We start from the raw sequence: 10,312 nt of genomic DNA, 5'->3' as shown, positions 1-10,312 counted from the left end.
CTGGTGAGAGGGGTGATGTTGACCTGAGTGGGAGAATGTAGATTTGAGAAGTTGTGTGTTGAAATGAGCGTTGGCCTGTTGCGATGAGAGAGGTTGCGTTGCAGTGAGGGGAATGTGTGTTGAGGTTTGGGAAAGTGTGTTGAGGTGGTGGAGAGTGCTGAGTTGAGGGGAAGTATTTTTGATGGGTGGGTGTGTTGAGGTGAGAAGGGGAGTTTTGACATCAGACGCACATGGTTCCATTGAAGCATGGCAGTGTTCATATAAGGCGGCATTTCGAGCTGAGAGGAGAAATGTTCATGTGAGAGGGCTGTGTTGATGTGTGAGGGGGAGTATTAAGCAGAGTGGTGTGTGTTTCGAAAAGAGTGGTCGCTGACATCAGAAGGGGTGGGTTTTGAGATAAGGGAGATGTGGATCGCAGGTGGTGAATTCGGATGTGAGGGGGAGAATTTCGATGTGAGATGGATAGTGTTGAGTTGAGACAGATAGCGTTGCGGAAAAAGGATGTGATGTCTGTGTGATAGAGATTGTCAGAGGGAAGGGGAGTATTGAGGTGAGCGGGGGGGGGGGTGTTGTGATGAGGGTGTGTGTTGAAGTGACAGGATAGTGTTGATGTGAGAGGGAGAGTGTTGCGGTAACGGGGAGTGTTCAGTTGAAAGCGTGAGTGTTAATGTTGTCATGTGAGTGTACCTTTAAGAATTATTTTACATCATGCCGCTTATATGGAGGTGGAGTGAAGCTGTGGCAATCAGGTGATAGTTTTATTTTTCCTTTTGGTCATTTAGTTTTGTTTTGGGAAGCTGTTTAGCAGCAAGCCAAGAAGCAATCTCTCTCTCCCTCTCCCTGTCCTCTTTTTAAAAAGCTGTGTTTTGACAAGCAGATTCGATTACAACCTATTCAGCGTTTCTTCTCAAGGGATTATGAGCATTCAACCCAGGAGGCTGGTCACGTGCAATAAGTAGGCATTAACCTCCACTGTATTGTGGTGATTTGGAGGGTTTTGTGGATTGGATGTTGGCTTTGGTTAGAACACACGAGAGATAGTTCCTTCGGAGTTGTACATTATCGTGGTTGTTGTGTTTCTTGTTTGTAATTGTTAAAAGTTCTTGCTAATTGTCTTACTATACATGTCAACAATAATCTCAATTAAACTTTTTTTTGAATAAAATTTTCTCGTGGGTCAGGTGACTGACACCTGAAGTGAAACCTCTCGTGCTCCTTCCAGCCAAATTCAAGGTAAAGCGTAACAGGTCAGTCGAGCTTCATGGAACACCTGGAAGTATCCAACCTTACTGATAAGAATTGGGGGCTCCGGGATTGAAATCTGTATTTCTTGATTGATTTGGGATTTGTGAACTCAAAGACAGTGTGTGGTGCGCAGATTTGTGTTTTATTTTCAGATGTTGTATTCAAGTTTAAATAGCGAGTGCGGTTTGGATTAATGGCTCTTTCAGAGGCTCAGAAATTTCTGCAGCTGGAGGAAGTCAGCAAGTTACCTTACAGAAAGTGAGTAAGGCAAAGATTTTGGAATTAGGAAATACATTGCAGTTGACATTGCCTGACAGAGTACGGAAAGGAGAGATAATTGTGGCGAACGCATTTGGAATTGTCAGAAGCACAATCAGAATCGTTGGAAATGGCGGGAATTCATTTACAAATGAAACTGACTGAAATATGAAAAATAATTGAAACTCTTTGAATTACAGGCGAAAGGAAAGGGAGGAACAGCATGCAAAATAATTAAAACGATCTGAATTGCAGGCAAAAGGAAAAAAAGAGACAAGGGGAAGAGAGAAGTAAAAATTGAGAGACTTTGAACATCGGAAACTGGCCTTCAAACGTAAACGTCGGGAATGATTGGCGGAGGTAAAGGGCAAAGTACAGTGTGAGGGTAGTGATGAGGATTGTGAGAGAATGAGGGGCAGAAAATAAATCAGGAGATAGAAAAGGCCAATACAAAAGGCAATGTTACAATAATCATGTGGGACTTCAATATGCAGGTGGACTGGGAAAATCAGGTCGGTAGTGGATCCCAAGAAAAGGAATTTGTGGAATGTCGAAGAGATGGATTTCTGAAGCAGCTTGTGACAGAGCGGACTTGGGAACAGACAATTCTGGATTTGGTGATGTGTAGTGAGGCACAATTGATTGGGGAGTTTAAGGTGATGGAGCAGTGACCACAAATTATGGAATTTACCCTGCAGTTTGAGAGGAAGAAGCCGGAATCAGATGTAAAGGTGTTCGAATTAAATAAAGGCAACTACAATGACATGAGGGAGGAGCTGGCCAGAGTTGTTTGGTAAGGGAGCGCAGCAGGGAAGACTGTGGAACAGCAACGGCAGGAGTTTTTGAGAGTTATTCGGGGGGCACAACAGAAATTCAACCCAGTGAGGAGGAAACATGCCAGAGGGAGGATGATGCATTCATGGCTGACGAGGAAGTCAAAGACAGCATAAACACAAAAGAAAAAGCACACAAAGTGGCAAGGATTTTTGGGAAGCCAGAGGATTGGGAAACCTTTAAAAGCGAGCAGAGGACAACTGAAAAAGCAATAAGGGGGGAGAAGATGAAATATGAGTGCAAGCTAGCTTGTAATATAAAAGATGATGGGGAGAGGTTTTTTGTCAATATATAAAAACGTAAGAGAGAGGCAAAAATAGCCATTGGACCACTGGATAATGAGGCTGGAGAAGGAATAATAGGAAACAAAGAAATGGCAGAGGACCTGAATAGTTACTTTGCATCAATCTTCACGGTTGAAGACACCAGTGGGATGCCAGAGCTCCAGCAGAGTCGGGGGGCACAGGTCAGTGAAGTGGCCATCACTAAGGAGAAGGTTCTGGCGAAACTGAAAGGTCTGAAGGTGGATAAATCGCATGGGAGAAATGGACTACACCCCAGGGTTCTAAAATAGATAGCTGAGGAAATTGTGGAGGCATTGGTGGTGATCTTTCAGGAATCACTGGAAACAGGGACGGTACCAGAGGACCGGAATGTAGCTAATATAACACTGCTGTTTAAGAAGGGAGGGAGGCAGCAGACATGAAATTACAGGCCAGTTAGCCTGACTTCTGTCCGATTTTAGAGTTCATTATTAGAGATGAGATCGCAGAAGTGCATGATAAAATGGGACTGAGTCAGGACGGCTTTGTCAAGTGGAGCTCATGTCTGACGAATCTGTTAGAGTTCTTTGAGGAGGTAACAAGGAAGTTAGATAGGGAGAACCAGTGGACCTGATTTATTTCGATTTCCAAAAGGCCATTGAGAAGGCGCTGCACAGGAGACTGTTAAATAAGTTAAGTGCCAATGGTGTTGAGGGCAAGATCCTGGCATGGATAGAGGATTGGCTGACTGGCAGAAGGCAGAGAGTGGGGACGAAGGGATCTTTTTTCAGGATGGCAGCCAGTGACTAGTGGGGTGCCTCAGGGGTCGGTGCTGGGAACACAACTTTTCACAATATGCATTACCGATTTGGAAGAACGAAATGAAGGCACTGTTGCTTCGTTGGCACATGATACAAAGATACGGAGAAGGACAGGGAATATTGAGGAAGTCGGGGGGGGAGGGAGGGCTGCAGAAGGAATTGGACAGGTTAGATAGTGGGCAAAGAAGTGGCAGATGGAATACAATGAGAAAAAGTGTGGGATTATTCCACTTTGCAAGGAGGAATGGAGGCAGAGACTATTATCGAAATGATGAAGAGCTTAAAAAAATCAGATGCACGAAGGAATTTGGGAGTCCTTGTTCAAAATTCTCTAAAGGTTAACCTGAAGGTTCAGTCGGCAGTTAGAAAGGCAAATGGAATGCTGGCATTCGTGTCGAGAGGGTCCATACCAGGGTCAGGCCGCACCAGGCTCAGGCCCGCACCAGGCTCGGGCCCGCACTGGGTTCAGACCCACCCAGGTTCAGACAGAGTAGCGGTTCGGATTCACACATCGTTCGGACTCAGAAGAGGCTCAGAGTTACAGAAGGCTCGGACTCAGACCATGTACAGACTCACCTCGCTTCACAATTACAGAAACATTGAAATCTGGTAAAAGCAGGAGGAGGCCATTCGGCCCTTCGAGCCTGCTCCGCCATTCAGTTTGATCATAGCTGATCATCAACTTCAATATCCTGATCACCCCTTCCTCCCATATTCCGTGATCACTTTTGCCCCACGAGCAATATATCATTTATTCCTGAAATCACGAAAGGTTTTGGCCTCAACAACTTTCTGTGGTAGTGAACTCCAAAGATTATCTGGGTGGAGAAATTTCTCCTTATCTCTGTTCAAAAGTTTGATGCTTATCCCCAAACCATGAGCCCTTGTCCTCAACTTCCTGAGCATCGGGAACATTCTTTCTGAATCTCGGCTGTCTAAACCTGTTCCAATATTATATGTTTCACCCGAATAAACTCCAATGAATAAAGCCCTAAACGACTTAGTCTCTCTTCATATCACAGATTGCCATCCCAGGAATCAGCCTGGTAAACATTCGCTGTACTTCCTCTATCGCAAGGACATCCTTCCTCAGATATGGACACCAAAACTGCACGACTCGAAGTGTGGATTCAGCAATTTCCTGTACAACTGCAGTAATGATGTGGAGATGCCGGCATTGGACTCGGGTAAACATAGTAAGAGTTTTAACAACACCAGGTTCAAGTTTAAGGGCGGCACGGTAGCACAGTGGTTCGCACTGCTGCTTCACAGCTCCAGAGTCCCGGGTTCGATTCCCGGCTCGGGTCACTGTCTGTGTGGAGTTTGCACATTCTCCTTGTGTCTGCGTGGGTTTCCTCCGGGTGCTCCGGTTTCCTCCCACAGTCCAAAGATGTGCGGGTTAGGTTGATTGGCCAGGTTAAAAATTGCCCCTTAGAGTCCTGGGATGTGTAGGTTAGAGGGATTAGCGGGTAAATATGTGGGGGTAGGGCCTGGGTGGGATTGTGGTCGGTGCAGACTCGATGGGCCGAATGGCCTCCTTCTGCACTGTAGGGTTTCTATGATTTTCTAAGTCCAACAGATTTATTTGGTAAAATGCCATCCAGCAACTGCAGTAACACATCGCTATTCCTGTACTCAAATCTTCTCCCTCTGAAGGCCAGCATTCCATTGGTTTTTTTTTACTGCCTGTTGTACATGCGCGCTTACTTTCAGTTACTGGTGCATGCTGACACCAAGGTCCCGCTGAGTATCCACCTCTCTCAATTTACACCCATTCAAAGAACAAACTGTCTTCCTGTTATTGCTGCCAAAGTAGATAACCTCACATTTACCCACATTATACTGCAACTACTTTGCAAATGCCCACACATTGAGCCTGTTGAAATCACACTGCACCATGCCTGCATGTTTCTCACAGCTCACACTCACCCACCTTTTATAGAACATAGAATATAGAACAGGACAGAACAGAACAGGCCCTTCGGCCCACGATGTTGTGCCGAGCTTTATCTGAAACCAAGATCAAGCTATCCCACACCCTATCACCCTGGTGTGCTCCATGTGCCTATCCAATAACCGCTTAAATGTTCCTAAAGTGTCTGACTCCACTATCACTGCAGGCAGTCCATTCCACACCCCAACCACTCTCTGCGTAAAGAACCTACCTCTGATATCCTTCCTATATCTCCCACCATGAACCCTATAGTTATGCCCCCTTGTAATAGCTCCAACCACCCGAGGAAATAGTCTTTGAACGTTCACTCTATCTATCCCCTTCATCATCTATTAAGTCTCCCCTCAGCCTCCTCCGCTCCAGGGAGAACAGCCCGAGCTCCCTCAACCTTTCCTCATAAGACCTACCCTTCAAACCAGGCAGCATCCTGGTAAATCTCCTCTGCACTCTTTCCAGCGCTTCCACATCCTTCTTATAGTGAGGTGACCAGAACTGCACACAATATTCCAAATGTGGTCTCACCAAGTTCCTGTACAGTTGCAGCATAAACCCACGGTTCTTGAACTCCAATCCCCTGTTAATAAAAGCTAAGACACTATAGGCCTTCTTCACAGCTCTATCCACTTGAGTGGCAACCATTAGAGATCTGTGGATTTGGACCCCAAGGTCTCTCTGTTCCTCCACAGTCTTCAGAACCCTACCTTTGACACTGTAATCCACATTTAAATTAGTTCTACCAAAATGAATCACCTCACATTTATCAGGGTTAACCTCAATTTGCCATTTTTCAGCCCAGCTTTGCATCCTATCTATGTCTCTTTGCAGCCTACAAAGCCCTCCACCTCATCCACTACTCCACCAATCATGGTGTCATCAGCAAATTTACTGATCCACCCTTCAGCCCCCTCCTCTAAGTCATTAATAAAAATCACAAAGTGCAGAGGACCAAGCACTGATCCCTGTGGCACTCCGCTAGCAACCTGCCTCCAAGTCCGAAAATTTTCCATCCACCACCACCCTCTGTCTTCGATCAGTTAGCCAGTTACCTATCCAATCGGCCAACTTTCCCTCTGTCCCACTCCTCCTTACTTTCATCATAAGCCGACCATGAGGGACCTTATCAAACGCCTTACTGAAATCCATGTATATGACATCAACTGCCCTACCTTCATCAACAGACGTAGTTGCCTCTTCAAAAAATTCAGTCAAATTTGTGAGGCACGACTTGCCCTTCACGAATCCGTGCTGATTATCCCGGATTAATCTGCATCTTTCTAAATGGTCGTAAATCCCATCCCTAAGGACCTTTTCCATCAATTTACCAACCACCGAAGTAAGACTAACCGGTCTATAATTACCAGGGTCATTTCTATTCCCTTTCTTAAACAGAGGAACAACATTCGCCACTCTCCAGTCCTCTGGCACCATCCCCGTGGACAGTGAGGACCCAAATATCAAAGCCAAAGACTCTGCAATCTCATCCCTTGCCTCCCAAAGAATCCTAGGGTATATTTCATCAGGCCCAGGGGACGTACCGACCTTCAGTTTATTCAAAACAGCCAGTACATCCTCCCTCCGAACATCTATTTCCTCCAGCCTATTAGCCTGTAACACCTTCTCTTCCTCAAAAACATGGCCCCTCTCCTTGGTGAACACTGAAGAAAAGTATTCATTCATCTCCTCGCCTATCTCTACTGACTCCATACACAAGTTCCCACTACTGTCCTCGTCCGGCCCGAACCTCACCCTGGTCATTCTTTTATTTCTCACATAAGAGTAAAACGCCTTGGGGTTTTCCTTGATCCGACTCCTCAAGGACTTCTCATGTCCCCTTCTCGCTCTCCTAAGCCCCATTTTCAGCTCATTCCTTGCTAACTTGTAACCCTCAATCGAGCCACCTGAACTTTGTTTCCTCATCCCTACATAAGCTTCCCTCTTACTTTTCACAAGACATTCCACCTCTTTCGTGAACCATGGTTCCCTCACTCGGCCATTTCCTCCCTGCCTGACACGGACATACCTATCAAGGACACCCAGTATTTGTTCCTTGAAAAAGTTCCACTTTTCATTCGTGCCTTTCCCTGACAGTTTCTGTTCCCATCTTATGCCCCCTAATTCTTGCCCAATCGCATCATAATTACCTCTCCCCCAATTGGAAACCTTGCCCTGCCGTACGGCCCTATCCCTCTCCATTGCAATAACAAAAGACACCGAATTGTGGTCACTATCTCCAAAGTGCTCTCCCACAACCAAATCTAACACTTGGCCCGGTTCATTTCCCAGTACCAAATCCAATGTGGCCTCACCTCTTGTCGGCCTATCCACATATTGTGTCAGGAAACCCTCCTGCACACACGGCACAAAAACTGTCCCATCCGAACTACTTGACCTACAAAGGTTCCAATCAATATTTGGAAAGTTAAAGTCCCCCATGACAACAACTACTTTTATCATCTGAAAATTTGGAGATAATACATTTAGTCCCATTTTCAGAACAATTAACATACAATGTGAACAGCTGGGGTCCGTGCACAGATTCCTGCAGCACCCCACTAGAAACTGACTGAAAAGATGGAGTATGTGGACTTTAAGAGAGAGGTTGTGCTGGAATCTTTGAATGGCATCAAGTTAGATAAGTCGCCGGGTATGGATGGGATGTACCCCTGGTTACTCTGGGAGGCGGGGGAAGAGATTGCATAACATCTGGCGATGATCTTTGCGTCGTCGATGGAGATGGGAGAGGTGCCGGAGGATTGGAGGATTGCGGATGTGGTTCATATTTTCAAGATGGGGAATAGCGATTGCCCAGGAAATTGCCGACCGGTGATTCTAACCTCAGTGGTTGGTAAGCTGATGGAGAAGATCCTGAGGGATAAGATTTATTAGCATTTGGAGAGGTTTAGTATGCTCAAGAATACTCAGCATGGCTTTGTCAAAGGCAGATCGTGCCTTACGAGCCTGGTGGAGTTCTTCGAAAATGTGACTGTACACATTGACGAAGCGAAAGCGGTAGATGTGGTTTATATGGATTTTAGCAAGGCGTTCGATAAGGTTCCCCATGCAAGGCTTCCAGACAAAAGTGAGAGAGCATGGCATCCAAGGGGCTGCTGCCCTGTGGATCCAGAATTGGCTTGCCCAAGGGAGGCAGAGAGTGGGTAAAGATGGGTCTTTTTCTAGTTGGAGGTCGGTTAGCAGTGGTGTGCCCCAGGGATCTGTTCTGGGACCCTTGCTGTTTGTCATTTTCAGGGCGGCACGGTAGCACAGTGGTTAGCACTGCTGCTTCACAGCTCCAGGGACCTGGGTTCGATTCCCAGCTTGGGTCACTGTCTGTGTGGAGTTTGCACATTCTCCTCGTGTCTGCGTGGGTTTCCTCCAGGTGCTCCGGTTTCCTCCCACAGTCCAAAGATGTGCGGGTTAGGTTAATTGGCCATGCTAAATTGCCCCTTAGTGTCCCGGGATGCATAGGCTAGAGGGATTAGCGGGTAAATATGTAGGGATGTGGGGATCGGGCCTGGTTGGGATCTTGGTCGGTGCAAACTCGATGGGCCGAATGGCCTCTTTCTGCACTGTAGGGTTTCTATGATGATTCTATGAATGACCTGGATGAGGAAGTGGAGGGATGGGTTGGTAATTTTGCCGACGACACGAAGGTTGGTGGGGTTGTGGATAGTCTGCAGGGATGTCAGAAGTTACAGAGGGACATAGATAGGATACAAGACTGGGTGAAGAAGTGGCAGATGGACTTCAACCCAGATAAATGCGTAGTGATCCATTTTGGCAGGTTAAATGGGATGAAGGAGTACCATATAAAGGGAAAGACTCTTAGAGGATCACAAGGAGCTTGGGGGCCGGGTCCATAGGACTCTAAAATCGGCCCCGCAGGCGTAGGAGGTGGTTAAGAAGGCGTATGGTGTGCTGGCCTTTATCAATCGAGGGATTGAGTTTAGGAGTCCGGGGATAATGATGCAGCTATATAAGACCCTCGTCCGACCCCACTTGGAGTACTGTGCTCAGTTCCGGTACCCTCATTACAGGAAGGATGTGGAAAAGATTGAAAGGGTGCACAGGAGATTTACGAGGATGTTGCCTGGATTGAGTGGCATGCCTTACGAGGATGGGCTGAGGGAGCTGGGTCTTTTCTCCTTCCCGAAGCGTAGGATGAGAGGAGACCTAATAGAGGTATATAAGTTGTGGAGAGGCATAGATCGGGTGAACACTCTGACACTTTTTCCCAGGGTGCAAATGGCTGCTACGAGAGGACACAGTTTTAAGATGCTGGGGGGTAGGTACAGGGGAAATGTTCGGGGGAAGTTTTTCACACAGAGGGTGGTGGGCGAGTGCAATCGGCTGTCGTCAGTGGTGGTGGGGGCAAACTCAATCGGGTCTTTTAAGAGACTCCTGGATGAGTACATGGGACTTAATAGGATGGCAGGCCGAGAAGGTAGGGATATGTTCGGCACAACTTGTGGGGCCGAAGGGCCTGTTTTTTGCAGTAGTTTTTCTCTGTGTTTCTATGTTTCCAGTCAGAAAAAGGCCCATTTATTGCCAACTCTTTGCTTTCTATCTGCTAACTAGCTTTCTATCTATCTCAAAACATTGCCTGCAATCCCATGCGTTTTCATGTTACATGGTAGTTAGTTATGTGAGACCTTGTCGAAAGCCTTCTGAAAGTCTCAATAAACCCATCTGCTCACATCACTTTCTGAACTGTAATGTCTGGGGGACACCTGCCCGCACTGGACCTGTTCGTAAGGGACCGGGTAGTAAACGACACAAGACACAGCAACACCACTCCATCCACTTCCCTCAACTCCCACAATTACCCCAACTCTCAGTGCTTCACTCTTTGCAGCTTGGAGCTCCCTGTGGAGCTCCCTGAGTGGGCAGACTTCACAGGCCTCAGTTCGGCAGTTTATATTTGCGTATGTGCCTGTTTG

This window comes from Mustelus asterias, unplaced genomic scaffold (genome assembly GCF_964213995.1).
Source record: "Mustelus asterias unplaced genomic scaffold, sMusAst1.hap1.1 HAP1_SCAFFOLD_260, whole genome shotgun sequence".
NCBI lineage: Eukaryota > Metazoa > Chordata > Chondrichthyes > Carcharhiniformes > Triakidae > Mustelus > Mustelus asterias.
This window is presented reverse-complemented; position numbering follows the sequence as displayed.